The 13370-nt window shown below is 33.1% G+C and overlaps 2 long non-coding RNA genes across 2 annotated transcripts; one reads left to right on the top strand and one right to left on the bottom strand.

Moving 5' to 3' along the window:
• Nucleotides 1–9967: 9967 nt before the first annotated feature.
• On the bottom strand, nucleotides 9968–11348 carry LOC126746438 (uncharacterized). Its single transcript, XR_007663891.1, has 2 exons — nucleotides 10995–11348; nucleotides 9968–10494 (listed from the first exon to the last, which is right to left on the bottom strand). It is a non-coding gene; the product is annotated as an uncharacterized LOC126746438 (long non-coding RNA).
• A 2-nt stretch (nucleotides 11349–11350) lies between these two features.
• On the top strand, nucleotides 11351–12510 carry LOC126746439 (uncharacterized). The gene is made up of 2 exons (XR_007663892.1): nucleotides 11351–11483; nucleotides 11984–12510. It is a non-coding gene; the product is annotated as an uncharacterized LOC126746439 (long non-coding RNA).
• The last annotated feature ends 860 nt before the right edge of the window (nucleotides 12511–13370 follow it).

Below are 13370 nucleotides of genomic sequence, written 5' to 3'. Positions count from 1 at the left end.
TTGGTTGCCAGCAACCCATTTATAGTCCGCGCCCGCTGTTATATAATCGATATAGGGTAGGTTAGCTGGTTTACCTGACTATAGCCGGATGCCGACCATTTTCACAGGTTTTTCTCAAATTAGAAAACAACGACTATATAACCGATTTTAGGCAGATAACCACAATTTGTTGGTAATTACCGCGGTTTTCCTTGGTTTTTACACGCCAAACAACTACATTGAAGTCACAACTTATTTTCGTGTAAACGTTTTGGTTTAACCAGTGTTTATTGATTATAAATAGTAAATAATAAACAGAAGCAACTTTATGTTGTGTACTGCATTCTCATTCCTTACATAATATTCCTTTATAAATAATCATATTTCCATAATCTCTATTATTTATTTCTTGTGTTGGTAGTTCCTATAATTTCTAATTTCGTTTATTTGGACATTATTTAGGATCTATGTTTTGTTGTTTTGGAAGTATTTCTTGTTACATTAATTTGATTATCCATGATGACCAACTCTATTTATTTACGGAATCCATTTACAAAAGTGTTACATAGCATACCCATACAAACATATATATTCAGATACAAAACTATCTATAAATCAATGAAAGGTGTAGATGAGTTAATTAATTAAAGCCCCTATGAAATAATATTCTTTAACTGCCCCTTAAAAGATGTAATCCTAGAGTCAAAAAAGCTTATCTGTCCTGACAGCCCATTAGCATTTCGAGCCATTCGTGTAATTGGCTCATTAATACCATAATTGGTACGGTGGAATGGGACTGAAAATATTTCTGATTGTCTATTCAATCTGAAAGGCACTAGTTTAAAAAGAGACGATAACTCGGGACAATCTATAGTAGCATTTGTAAATTTGTAGCATATTTGTAATGATGATATTGCTAATCCAAGAATAAAACTTATGTGCTTACTGGCTGTGGTTTTTTTTAATGAAAATTTCGTGTTGGTTTTATATAATACTTACGGCAGTCACTTTAGTCCGAAACGCAAGAAATAATTCTAGCTTTGAAGGAGAAATGTATCCCTTTTAATAAAGTGCCTTTAACAGAACTTCGGCTAATGCCCTTTTAAAAGCTAAGCTTAAATATTATGGCTTTTCAATGGAGTCTATACAGTTAATTGAGTCTTATTTGAATAATAGATTTCAGACAATATTTACAAATAATTCTTATTCTAATCAGGCTCACATTTTGTCTGGAGTGCCTCAGGGTTCTGTCCTGGGACCTCTGCTTTTCCTTGTATATACATATACCGCAGACATTCTTAGTCCTTAAAAGTTTGTAAGGTGCAAGCGTTTGCTGATGATACGCAGATATATACAACTTTCAAACCAGATAATCTTAAAGAAGCGGAGATTGGTATAAACAATGACTTAATAAATCACTTAATAAATCAATTATCTAAAAAACATAATTTAAAAAGTCTTGTTTTATGGTTTTTGGAAATACAAATAAAATTACAAATATTAAAAGTGTAATAAATGTTCATGTGGAGGGCTCTAAGCTTTCGGTTGTTACTGAAACTACCAAAAATTTGGGCATTGTGATGGACAGTAAGTTGAGATTCAGGGAGCATGTTAAAAAAATGGCTTAAAATGGACAATCGTAGAATTCTTCACTTTTCCACTTTTTTGATAAAAATCATTAGCAGCCCAAAGGCACCTACGACTATAAGGAATAGATTGTTGTTTAGAGCAAATGTACACGGGGTAAATGTTAGAGCTAGAAATAAGTTAACCATGCCGGTCCATAGGAGTGCTATGTTTCAGCGATCGTTTTCTTACAATGCTGTTTAGTGCTATAATAAAATACCTGCAGAATTTGTTGACCTTCGTGCAGATAAATTTAGGAGGAAATATAAAATTGTTCTTATGAATATTCAAAACAATTCTCTTACTGTTTAATATGTATCAAATTTGCTGTTTTTTATAGAAGAAGAAAACTTTTTTTGTGTTACATTATAATTGGGAATGTTTCTTTACATATAACATGTGGTTTATATACTTCGAATACACCCTGATCTGGTTCAGTGGAGTAGCTATATTAAGCTAGACTGCGCCAGGTTCAGGTACTTTGTTTTTTTTTTGTATCAAGTTTGTAATGAATTTGAATAATAAAAGACATTTATTACTATTATTATTATTATTATTATTATTATTATTATTATTATTATTATTATTATTATTAATATTGTTATTATTATTATTATTATTATTATTAATGGAGTACAACGTATATAAATTCAGACTTTATTTTTATAATTTTTTTAAGAATGTTTTGGCATTTCAAATAACCATTTAAGCAAAAATGAAAAAGTACTAGGCAGTTGGGTATTTATCGTTAATGTTGGTGACAACTTTGTTAGTAGATTGTTGACGCCAATTTTTAAAAACCAACAGCACCTAAACGTTGTGGTAAATACCAATCGGAAATTGGTAAAAACCAAAACGCTTTGGTTATTCGCCTAAAATCGGATATTGGCTCTTTCCAGTTAATATTTTGGTCACGGCATTTCAAAATATATCTTCGCAACGTGGTAAGAGGTATTGCAAATCTCAGTGAAGCTGCCTTTGTTGATAAGCCTCTATTTAAAACTGCAGAGACAGCTGCTTTCATATCATTTTCTTCAACTAAGCCAATTTTTGCCTTACGTTTTCTATCACGTGACATTTTAGATGGGTTCTGTAAAATGAAACAATTACGGTATACATACAGGGTGTTCATTTGAAAACTTCCCACCACGGATTTATCGAAAACCACTGTTTAAAAAAAAACGCCGAAATACGTCAAAAGGTTTGTCAAGGGGGACAACTTTCTAACCTAAAATTACTTCACCCCCTTTCACCCTCTGCCCCCCAGGGTCATCCCCTTAAAAATTTTAAATGGCAAGGGGTATCGAGTAATAGCTTGTTTAAAAGGTCTTTCGAAGTCTTTTATTTTGACGTTTGATTTTTTTAAATCGGTCGATTCGTTAATAAAAAATTAGAAAAATCTTTGTTTATCTTAATATGCTCAGATAGAAAACAAAAACATGAAAATATCAGTTTTTATTTCAATAAGTGTTCAAAATGTTGCCCGTTAAGGTTGCCAAATCTACAATTCGTTATATTTCTTTACCTAATACATAGACTTTTTACCATCCCTCTAATGCCATTGGAATTTATTAAGGAAAAAAATATCATATACCATATCTCCATTAATAACGGTTACTCTCGAACCCTAGTAGATAGACTGATAAATAGAAAATTCAACCAAACTCAACTGAATTTAATTAAAAGATTTGAGAATGAAGACTGGTTTACGCCTCAACAACTTCTTCTTCTTCTGGGACCTGTCTCACTAAAATTGGCAATATATACTTAAGAACTCATATGTAAACACTAGGATATGCTAGATCTTCCCTTAATTTGAGATCCATCTTTAGTAGATTAACGGATAATGTTTTTAATCTGCACAAAAGCCTGAAGGCCTTCACCTAAAATGCAATGACTGTGAGGCTATTTATATAGGTAAAACGGGTCGTAGTTTTCCGCGTAGTAAACACGCATACGTGAACATCTGAACTCCCTTAGATCACCGAAAGACAACAGGTCAGCCTTTGGGGTACATTTAAAGCAAGAAACCCATAATTGAGTTTGAGAAAAATTTTAAAATGCTTCATTGCGCCCCAAATGGAAAAAAACTGGATGCCTTGGAGTCCATCGAAATTGCCAAGGAAAGTCTAAATGATCGGGCGGTGAGTTTAAATGAACCATTCAAAAATAATTAAAAAAAAACAGCCTGTGTTGTAAACCTTTTTGGCTCGCTCCGGTAGGTTCATACAGTACAATTTTATATTATTATTGTTTATGCGTGATGTTATCATTAAGTGTTTTAATTAGATATGAGTGCCCCTATTGTCTCTTGTAATGTAATGAGAGTGACGTAAGTTTTATCCTTTATCTTTTATTTTTATTCTTATTTTATAATCTTTTTAGATCTTGACAAGACTGCTCTTAACAATGGCAATAGCCGAAACGCGTCGACCAAATTAGAGTTTTTAACGTACAGTGGAGATTTGGATTTTTTTAAATTTTCTTACCCTTAATAATATGACACTCCAACCTGAAGAATACCTCAAAACTCTTCTCTTGAAAAACTTCAACGTGGCTTATAACAAAAAACGACTAGAAAGCTAGCTTATTATTTTGCAGTAGCAAATAATAAGCAAATTCCGCAGAGTTGGCGCAAAAATGAATCCGCCGGCCCAGATTGGTTTGGTGCTTTTAGGAAACGAAATCCTATTATTACATTACGTACTCCTGAAGCGACATCTATGTCAAGATCTGTAGCGTTTAATAAAGTCGTAGTCCACAAATGGTACCATACTTCGTAAAAACTATATGAAAAATATTCTACTTTAGATGCTAGCAAAATCTATAATGTTAACGAAACTGCCTTAACGACTCTGCAAAAAATCAACTAAAGTTATTGCAGAGAACGGTAAAAGACAAGTAGGTCAAGTGACTTCTTCTGAACGAGGCATTCTAGTTACTATGTGTGGAGCAATTAATGCTCTTGGAAATTGTGTTCCACCACTATTAGTATTTCGAAGAGTAAATTTTCGAGATAATAGGCGAGAGTGGGGCAAGTGAATCATAGGGGGCAAGTGCGTTTCTAGAAATATGTCGAGCAACCGGCATCATAGCACGACAATGATCAGTGTAGTGTACATGTCTATTAGCCCGTATTGTGTCCTTAAGCATTTAGCTGGAAATTACTAAAATTAAGGTAAATATTAACATTTTTAAAATTTTGCTTGTTGTTTTATAATATTTTAAGCGAAATCAATAACGATTTTCGCCAATTTAAAGGCATTTTCTTAATATTGTATGAAGTGCATACCATAACCTTATATTTGCTTAATACCGCGTTATGCTTAGAATGTTGCCACATTTATCTGTCTTTTCAAGATTTAAATATTTATATTTTAAGAACGATTGCAGTCATGCCTGACTCACTTACCCCACTGTAGTATAAAAAGTTCTTATAAATATATTTTATATATTGCAGAAGAAAAATAGTGCGTAACTACGTGCGCAAAACCCAAAAAGGATCATCCTCAGAAAATGCCATTCGTGGTGCCTTAGAAGCGATTCAAAATAAAGAGATGTCAATTAAAAAAGCTAGTGTGGTCTTTAGTATTCCGAGAACCACCTTACAATCACGATTAAAGCGTCGACAGCTCACTCCACTTGTAAACCACGGCAGGTTCAAACCCGTATTCACTGGAAAAATGGAAAAGGAATTATGTGAACACATAATTTTGTTGGAAAAACTGTTTTATGGACTTTCGACCACAGAATTTCGAAGGATTACATTTCAATTTGCTGAAGCCAATCAAATAAGTCATCCTTTTAATAAAGATCGAAAACTTGCAGGAACAGACTGGGTGAGCTCATTTTTAAATCGTTAGAAAATCCTCTCCATTCGAAGACCTGAAGCGACCAGCATTGCAAGAGTAACAGGATTTTCCAAATCTAGGGTTAATGATTTTTTTCAAAACTTAAAAAAGACATTGGACAAGTTTAATTTTCCGCCGCATCGGATTTTTAACTGTGATGAGACGGGGATTACCTGCGTTCAAAAAGCGGGAAAAATTTTCGCTGAAAAGGGAAGAAAGCAAGTGGGAAGATTAACTTCTTTAGAGAGAGGAAAAAATACAACTTTATTAGCTTGTGTCAGCGCTACAGGTACGTTTATTCCACCATTTCCACCATTTATGGTCTTCCCTCGTGTTCGAAAGAATCCTGGTTTTTTTGAGCGGTTCATTTCCTGGAGCAGTAGGATTTCCTGCTCCACCAGGCTGGATGGATGCTGACCTATTTATCAAATTTTTAAATTATTTTATAGGCTGCACCAAAACAACAACAGATTGTCCAAGTCTACTGATACTAGATGGACATTCAAGTCATAAGTCCATTAATTTAGTAAACATGGCTAGAAAATCAGGAGTTTTTATTATAACCTTACCTCCTCACACATCAAATAAGTTGCAACCACTGACGTAAGTGTCTTTGGACCATTTAAAATCTATCTGGCAGAAGAAATGGATCACTGGCTTACAAATCATCCAGGCTCTAGGATCACAGAATATGATATGGCTCCTATTATTAAAAATGCGCTTATTAAGGCTTTTACACCAATAAATATTATTAAGGGTTTTTAAAAAACAGGAATCTACCCATATAATCCAGATGTGTTTCAAGACAGTGACTTTGCGCCAGCCGAGAACATTCTTCAAAAGGAATGTAGGACAGAAAACATTAATCCCGTCGAGGGTCCCGTAATAAGTGATGAAGTCTTGTTGAGAAAAGATGATATCCAGAGTACTTCTAAAGAATTAGTAAACAATTTTGAACAAGAGCAACCATGATGTAGTTATGTTTCAGTTTCAACTTTAAGCCCAGTTCCAAAACCCTCTCTAAAGAAAGAAAATGCCAAATCCAAATCTAGGCGCATAGAAGGATCTAAAATAATAACCAGTTCTCCTTACAAAGATCAATAGGAAGAAAAATTAAAGCCAGTGAAAGCTAAGCAAGTAAAAAATAAACTAGACGACAAAGCAGGGACAAGTACTAGTAATGGAAAAAAATTAAAAGAAGGAATTTCTAAGTAAAAGAAGCAAAGTGCCACGTCAAGAGCAAAAGAGAAACAACATAAAAACCATGTCGGACGAAGAGAAAAACACATTATGCATTTACTGTCATGAGACCTACGAAGACACTTGTTATGAAGAATGGATAATGTGCATGCAATATGGTGCCTGGTTACATGAGGATTGTTCCGATAATGAGCCAGGTACTAATAATTATATTTGTGACAATTGTCGTTGATTAATTAGCATTCGGACTCACTTGCCCCATGTCGGTGACTCACTTACCCCTATAACTTGGGGCAAGAGAGTCATTTTTCTTTTTTTGTTTTAAGTTTGATATTTTTCCAAAGAGTTAATGTTTAGTTTATTTTAAAGGTTATGTTAGTTTGAAACCAATTAAACTCGTGTTACAAACGATGAAAGTTTTTTTATTTCTAAAACTTATCCTATGTAGTGATTTCCATGGCTAAAAAATCAGGACTAATTTTGTTTACGATGCCACCGCACACAATCCATAAATTGTAGCCTCTAGATAAACGTGTGTATGGATCACTACAGACTTATTATAATAATGCTTGTAGATCTTGGCTGGCTATTAATCCTAGAGAGTGTATCACTATATATGAAATAGCCGAGCTTTTAGGCGTTGCTTATCTTCTGGCTTTTACACACAAAAAATACATATCTGATCTTGCTAGTATAGGAATATTTCCCCTGAATAAGTTTGTATATGGAGATGCTGAGTTTGTAACAGCAGAAGTAACAGATAAGCCAGAAAAACAAAGAAAAAAAATATCAGTAATCAGTTTCTTCTCCGTAAAACCAAATTAATTTGAGTTTAATGTTATATTTACTAAAAAATCCAAGGACTCTAAGTTTAACTAGCCTTTCTATGATCTAACAGTTGGAAGGAGAGATATGGGCCTATAGTTTGTGGGAGATGTATTATCACTCGTGCCCTTGTGCAATGGCACAACTATAGCCTTTTTTAGTATATCAGGGAAGTGGCCAATCAAAAAAGAAGCATCTACCACATTAACCAAAGAATTCAAAGCAGAACCACCTAATTCCCGGAATATTCTAATAGACATATACTGTCCCACCCTGAAACTTTTTTTATTGGAGATAATATGGATTTTAATTCGATTATATCAGTGGGTACTAGATGCTTAAATCAGAGAGAAACTTCAGTGGATCACTGGCACAATTTTAGAAGAGAGGCTTACACCAATAACACAAAAGACATTTTTTAGCGCACATGGTGTAATAATACTTGAGTCTGTTATATGAGATTTTCGATAACTTTGTCTAATGTCATTAATAATTGACCACATTCCTTTAGGCACATTCTTTGCACCAGTCAACCTTGAAGCGTAATACATTCTTTTTGCCATAAATCCTATAAATAACCCGGTATAAGTTATAATAAGACCGGAAGAACTGATTCCCATAATTAAATTTTCTAAGGTAATGCAACTCCCAAAGGATTAAGATAACACTTTTTTTTAAATATAAATAATGAAAATCTAAATCGAACCGTCTCAAGGGCGAAAACCTCTGCAAACGAAAGTTTTTTCGTAAATAATTTTTTTTCTGTATACTGTCCCTTTGCTTAGGGTGCTCGTAAACCCCTATCTTCCATTTGGTTTTGTTTAAATAATATAGTTTAGAGAATTAAAAAAAATAATTAACCCTTTCAAACTTTGAACTACCGAAAGAATTCAAAAAAGACTTCTTCTTCTTCTTGTAAAATTTATAAAAACACCAATAGAATATTATCTTTTAAATATCCACATAAATATGAGTTAAGTGCAGATAAATTTAAGTCCGGTATGCTATTTTTATTAAATAAGCTGCAAAAGAATTAATAACTTGTAAAGTTACTATCCATGTTTTACTGTAAAGGTTGGGGAATCGATCATTACGCATAGAGAAGTGCTTAAAGGCGAAATATGGCAACGCGCACGCATGTATTTTTTGCGTCTCTACTCGCCTGCTACGTTGCTGTTTTTCAGTATGACGTTAGTAAGCGCCTGACTTTGGGGTTAAGTTTATTATTTGCAATCAAATTTCGCAAATATTACACGAAAGTTCAACCATTTATGAAATATATTTTTGATGCAGGCTTTTGATACATCCGTACCAAGGAGACTAGAGATAAGGAAACTGATTTGTATGCTAAACAAGTAGACGCTTCGCGTCTACTTTGGTCCGTGGGGACCAGTAGAAATTTTTAAAATCTTTGTCAGTACTACAAAAAAAATCTCCACAATTATCCAAGGAGTGCCCTAAACACGCAGTGGGGAAGAGACCTGCCGTATCCTCATAAGGCTCTGAGTTCAAACCTTAGTCTCGGCATGGTGCTCTACCCAACTTTTTCTTTTTTTAGTACTTCGAAAAAATTAACATCTATAGTAAATACAGAGAGAAAAGGGAATGTCTCATTATCTATTATCAGAAATAAATTTCATTAAAAAATTACTTACTTATTTCTGGTTATCATGCTTCAGAGAACCATGATGTATTACAATACGCTCCGCTCTCAAGTAACTCCATAGAGTAATTAAAAGTATGAGAGGGTTCAATCCCATAGTGACAAGTAGGCATCATCTTTACCCTAAACTCGATTGCAGCGTGCGGTTGCGGTCTAACCGAACTAAAATAATTGACATTTGTCACAGTCGGTAAAATAGTCTACTGTAATACCGATCCGTCATAGAAATCTGCCTGTCATTTCTATGACGGATCGGTATTACAGCAGACTATTTTACCGACTGTGACAAATGTCAATTATTTTAGTTCGGCTATTCAAAATTTTAGAATGGCGCGAAATTTAAAATTATTGACCCATTAAATCAATTTTTAACAGCGTAAAGGCTGTGAATCTCGATCACAAACTCTAAAAAATTATGAAATAGTGCAAGTGTATTAATTTAATTTTTGAAGAGGCTAAGAGTGATAATGTTTGTAATTTAAGTTTATTTTATACATTTTTTAATTGAATACGTTAGTGTTTTGACATTAAATTCATCAAATCTACTTTTAAGCTGTTAAGTTAATGCATTTAGGCCCTTCAAAAAAATAAATCGTTAATTGCACTTTTTCACTGATTTTTAGAGAATGTGAAAGAGATTTTACAGCCCAATACGCTATCAAAAAAAGATTTAATGGGTCAATTATGTAAGACAATATTTTAGAGATTAAGTATAATATATTTAGTCCTATTTTGAGAATTAAATACTCGATACTAACAATGTTAATTTCACTGTTATCAACAAATTAACAAGGGTAGGGGTAGAATTTAAGTCAATTGTAAAGTAAGTTTATAATTTATTGTCTTAAAAGGGATCCTGATACAATTTGTTTTTGTGCTGCTTTAGCACAACACTCCATGGTATGTATTTTGCTTTTTACATTTTACATTTTGAGGATATGATACAGAAATTACAATTTATCAAATTTATAAATTAATTATTTACAGACATAAGAACTATATTTCTCAAAAATATGCCCTAAAAATTTTACGTTTACTACCTACTTTTTTGTACAGAGGGTACCCAAAAATGTTAGGGGAGTGGTAATATATAAAAACTAATCCTGTAATTAAAATATTCTTTATGGAGAGTATGATATTAAAAATTAGTTGACACTGATGTATACCCTTAATTCTAGATGTCATCGGTCCTTTTTCTTAAATATTCAAAGAGCATCCCTGGATCTTACTCCCACCTTATTGAGGTGAGGTACCTCCTTGAGTAGTGACCTGGTAGAATGGAAGTTGTTTCACTTATTGTGCTTTTGGTACTTCCTAGCAGCAAAGCACTGATGATACCTTTCGTCAGACCTAGTAAAAAGTGGTCTAGCATAATTATGTTCATTCTGAACATTATATTGAGATTGCTGGATTATGATAGCAGGTAATAAAGTCAATGTATCTTCCCAAGGTACTTGTGCCTCAACCAGTACTGGGGCATTTTGAATAATACTTGGGCCAGCAATTGGGAGAGCACATTTTCTTGAATGAGTATGTATAGTACTAGTAAATGAAATATCCTCAAAATGGTCTTGACATAAATAACACCTTGTTGAGGTTGGGTTTAAACCAAGTATTTTAAACCATTGGGACCTCCTAATAATGTCACTTTCAGGAAATTTAAAGAAAATTTTATTTTTGTATGAATCTTCAATAGGACAATAGTATGTATTAGAACAAGTGGGTTCCTTGCATTTAAAAATTAATTTTCCTGGTGATGACATTATTAGGACAGTTTTAAAATGGTAAACAACAATTTTAGGTGACCTACAACATGGTGAAAACTATTTGATAAAAAAAATTGCACTTACCCCATCCTAGGGATCTGAAACCACACAATAAAACAACAAAAAAGCTTCTGTCTATATGATGAAATTACACTTTAATGACTTTAAGCTACATTTTTAACTATTTTTTGTTGAGAAAAAAACAAAAGAACACACCCAATGGACGCCCAAATAAAAAGGAATAAGCAATGGCGACGATCGATGATGCGAAGGTGGGTGATGGCAAGGAAGGAAAGAAAATCGATAATAATAATGACAATTATGACAGAAGTTGGCCCTCGATGCCGTCTAACCGAACTAAATATCTTAGGTTAAGGTTTAAAACTTGATGATCAATTTAGGCTACCTTTCAAACACTCTTTTAATATTCATTTCTCTATGGTGTGTTCTTTTGTTTTTTTCTCAACAAAAAATAGTTAAAAATGTAGCTTAAAGTCATTAAAGTGTAATTTCATCATATAGACAGAAGCTTTTTTGTTGTTTTATTGTGTGGTTTCAGATCCCTAGGATGGGGTAAGTGCAATTTTTTTTATCAAATAGTTTTCACCATGTTGTAGGTCACCTAAAATTGTTGTTTACCATTTTAAAACTGTCCTAATAATGTCATCACCAGGAAAATTAATTTTTAAATGCAAGGAACCCACTTGTTCTAATACATACTATTGTCCTATTGAAGATTCATACAAAAATAAAATTTTCTTTAAATTTCCTGAAAGTGACATTATTAGGAGGTCCCAATGGTTTAAAATACTTGGTTTAAACCCAACCTCAACAAGGTGTTATTTATGTCAAGACCATTTTGAGGATATTTCATTTACTAGTACTATACATACTCATTCAAGAAAATGTGCTCTCCCAATTGCTGGCCCAAGTATTATTCAAAATGCCCCAGTACTGGTTGAGGCACAAGTACCTTGGGAAGATACATTGACTTTATTACCTGCTATCATAATCCAGCAATCTCAATATAATGTTCAGAATGAACATAATTATGCTAGACCACTTTTTACTAGGTCTGACGAAAGGTATCATCAGTGCTTTGCTGCTAGGAAGTACCAAAAGCACAATAAGTGAAACAACTTCCATTCTACCAGGTCACTACTCAAGGAGGTACCTCACCTCAATAAGGTGGGAGTAAGATCCAGGGATGCTCTTTGAATATTTAAGAAAAAGGACCGATGACATCTAGAATTAAGGGTATACATCAGTGTCAACTAATTTTTAATATCATACTCTCCATAAAGAATATTTTAATTACAGGATTAGTTTTTATATATTACCACTCCCCTAACATTTTTGGGTACCCTCTGTACAAAAAAGTAGGTAGTAAACGTAAAATTTTTAGGGCATATTTTTGAGAAATATAGTTCTTATGTCTGTAAATAATTAATTTATAAATTTGATAAATTGTAATTTCTGTATCATATCCTCAAAATGTAAAATGTAAAAAGCAAAATACATACCATGGAGTGTTGTGCTAAAGCAGCACAAAAACAAATTGTATCAGGATCCCTTTTAAGACAATAAATTATAAACTTACTTTACAATTGACTTAAATTCTACCCCTACCCTTGTTAATTTGTTGATAACAGTGAAATTAACATTGTTAGTATCGAGTATTTAATTCTCAAAATAGGACTAAATATATTATACTTAATCTCTAAAATATTGTCTTACATAATTGACCCATTAAATCTTTTTTTGATAGCGTATTGGGCTGTAAAATCTCTTTCACATTCTCTAAAAATCAGTGAAAAAGTGCAATTAACGATTTATTTTTTTGAAGGGCCTAAATGCATTAACTTAACAGCTTAAAAGTAGATTTGATGAATTTAATGTCAAAACACTAACGTATTCAATTAAAAAATGTATAAAATAAACTTAAATTACAAACATTATCACTCTTAGCCTCTTCAAAAATTAAATTAATACACTTGCACTATTTCATAATTTTTTAGAGTTTGTGATCGAGATTCACAGCCTTTACGCTGTTAAAAATTGATTTAATGGGTCAATAATTTTAAATTTCGCGCCATTCTAAAATTTTGAATAGCCGAACTAAAATAATTGACATTTGTCACAGTCGGTAAAATAGTCTGCTGTAATACCGATCCGTCATAGAAATGACAGGCAGATTTCTATGACGGATCGGTATTACAGTAGACTATTTTACCGACTGTGACAAATGTCAATTATTTTAGTTCGGTTAGACCGCAACCGCACGCTGCAATCGAGTTTAGGGTAAAGATGATGCCTACTTGTCACTATGGGATTGAACCCTCTCATACTTTTAATTACTCTATGGAACACACCCAATGGACGCCCAAATAAAAAGGAATAAGCAATGGCGACGATCGATGATGCGAAGGTGGGTGATGGCAAGGAAGGAAAGAAAATCGA

The sequence above is a fragment of the Anthonomus grandis genome, chromosome 17 (assembly GCF_022605725.1).
Source record: "Anthonomus grandis grandis chromosome 17, icAntGran1.3, whole genome shotgun sequence".
NCBI lineage: Eukaryota > Metazoa > Arthropoda > Insecta > Coleoptera > Curculionidae > Anthonomus > Anthonomus grandis.
This window is presented reverse-complemented; position numbering and strand designations above follow the sequence as displayed.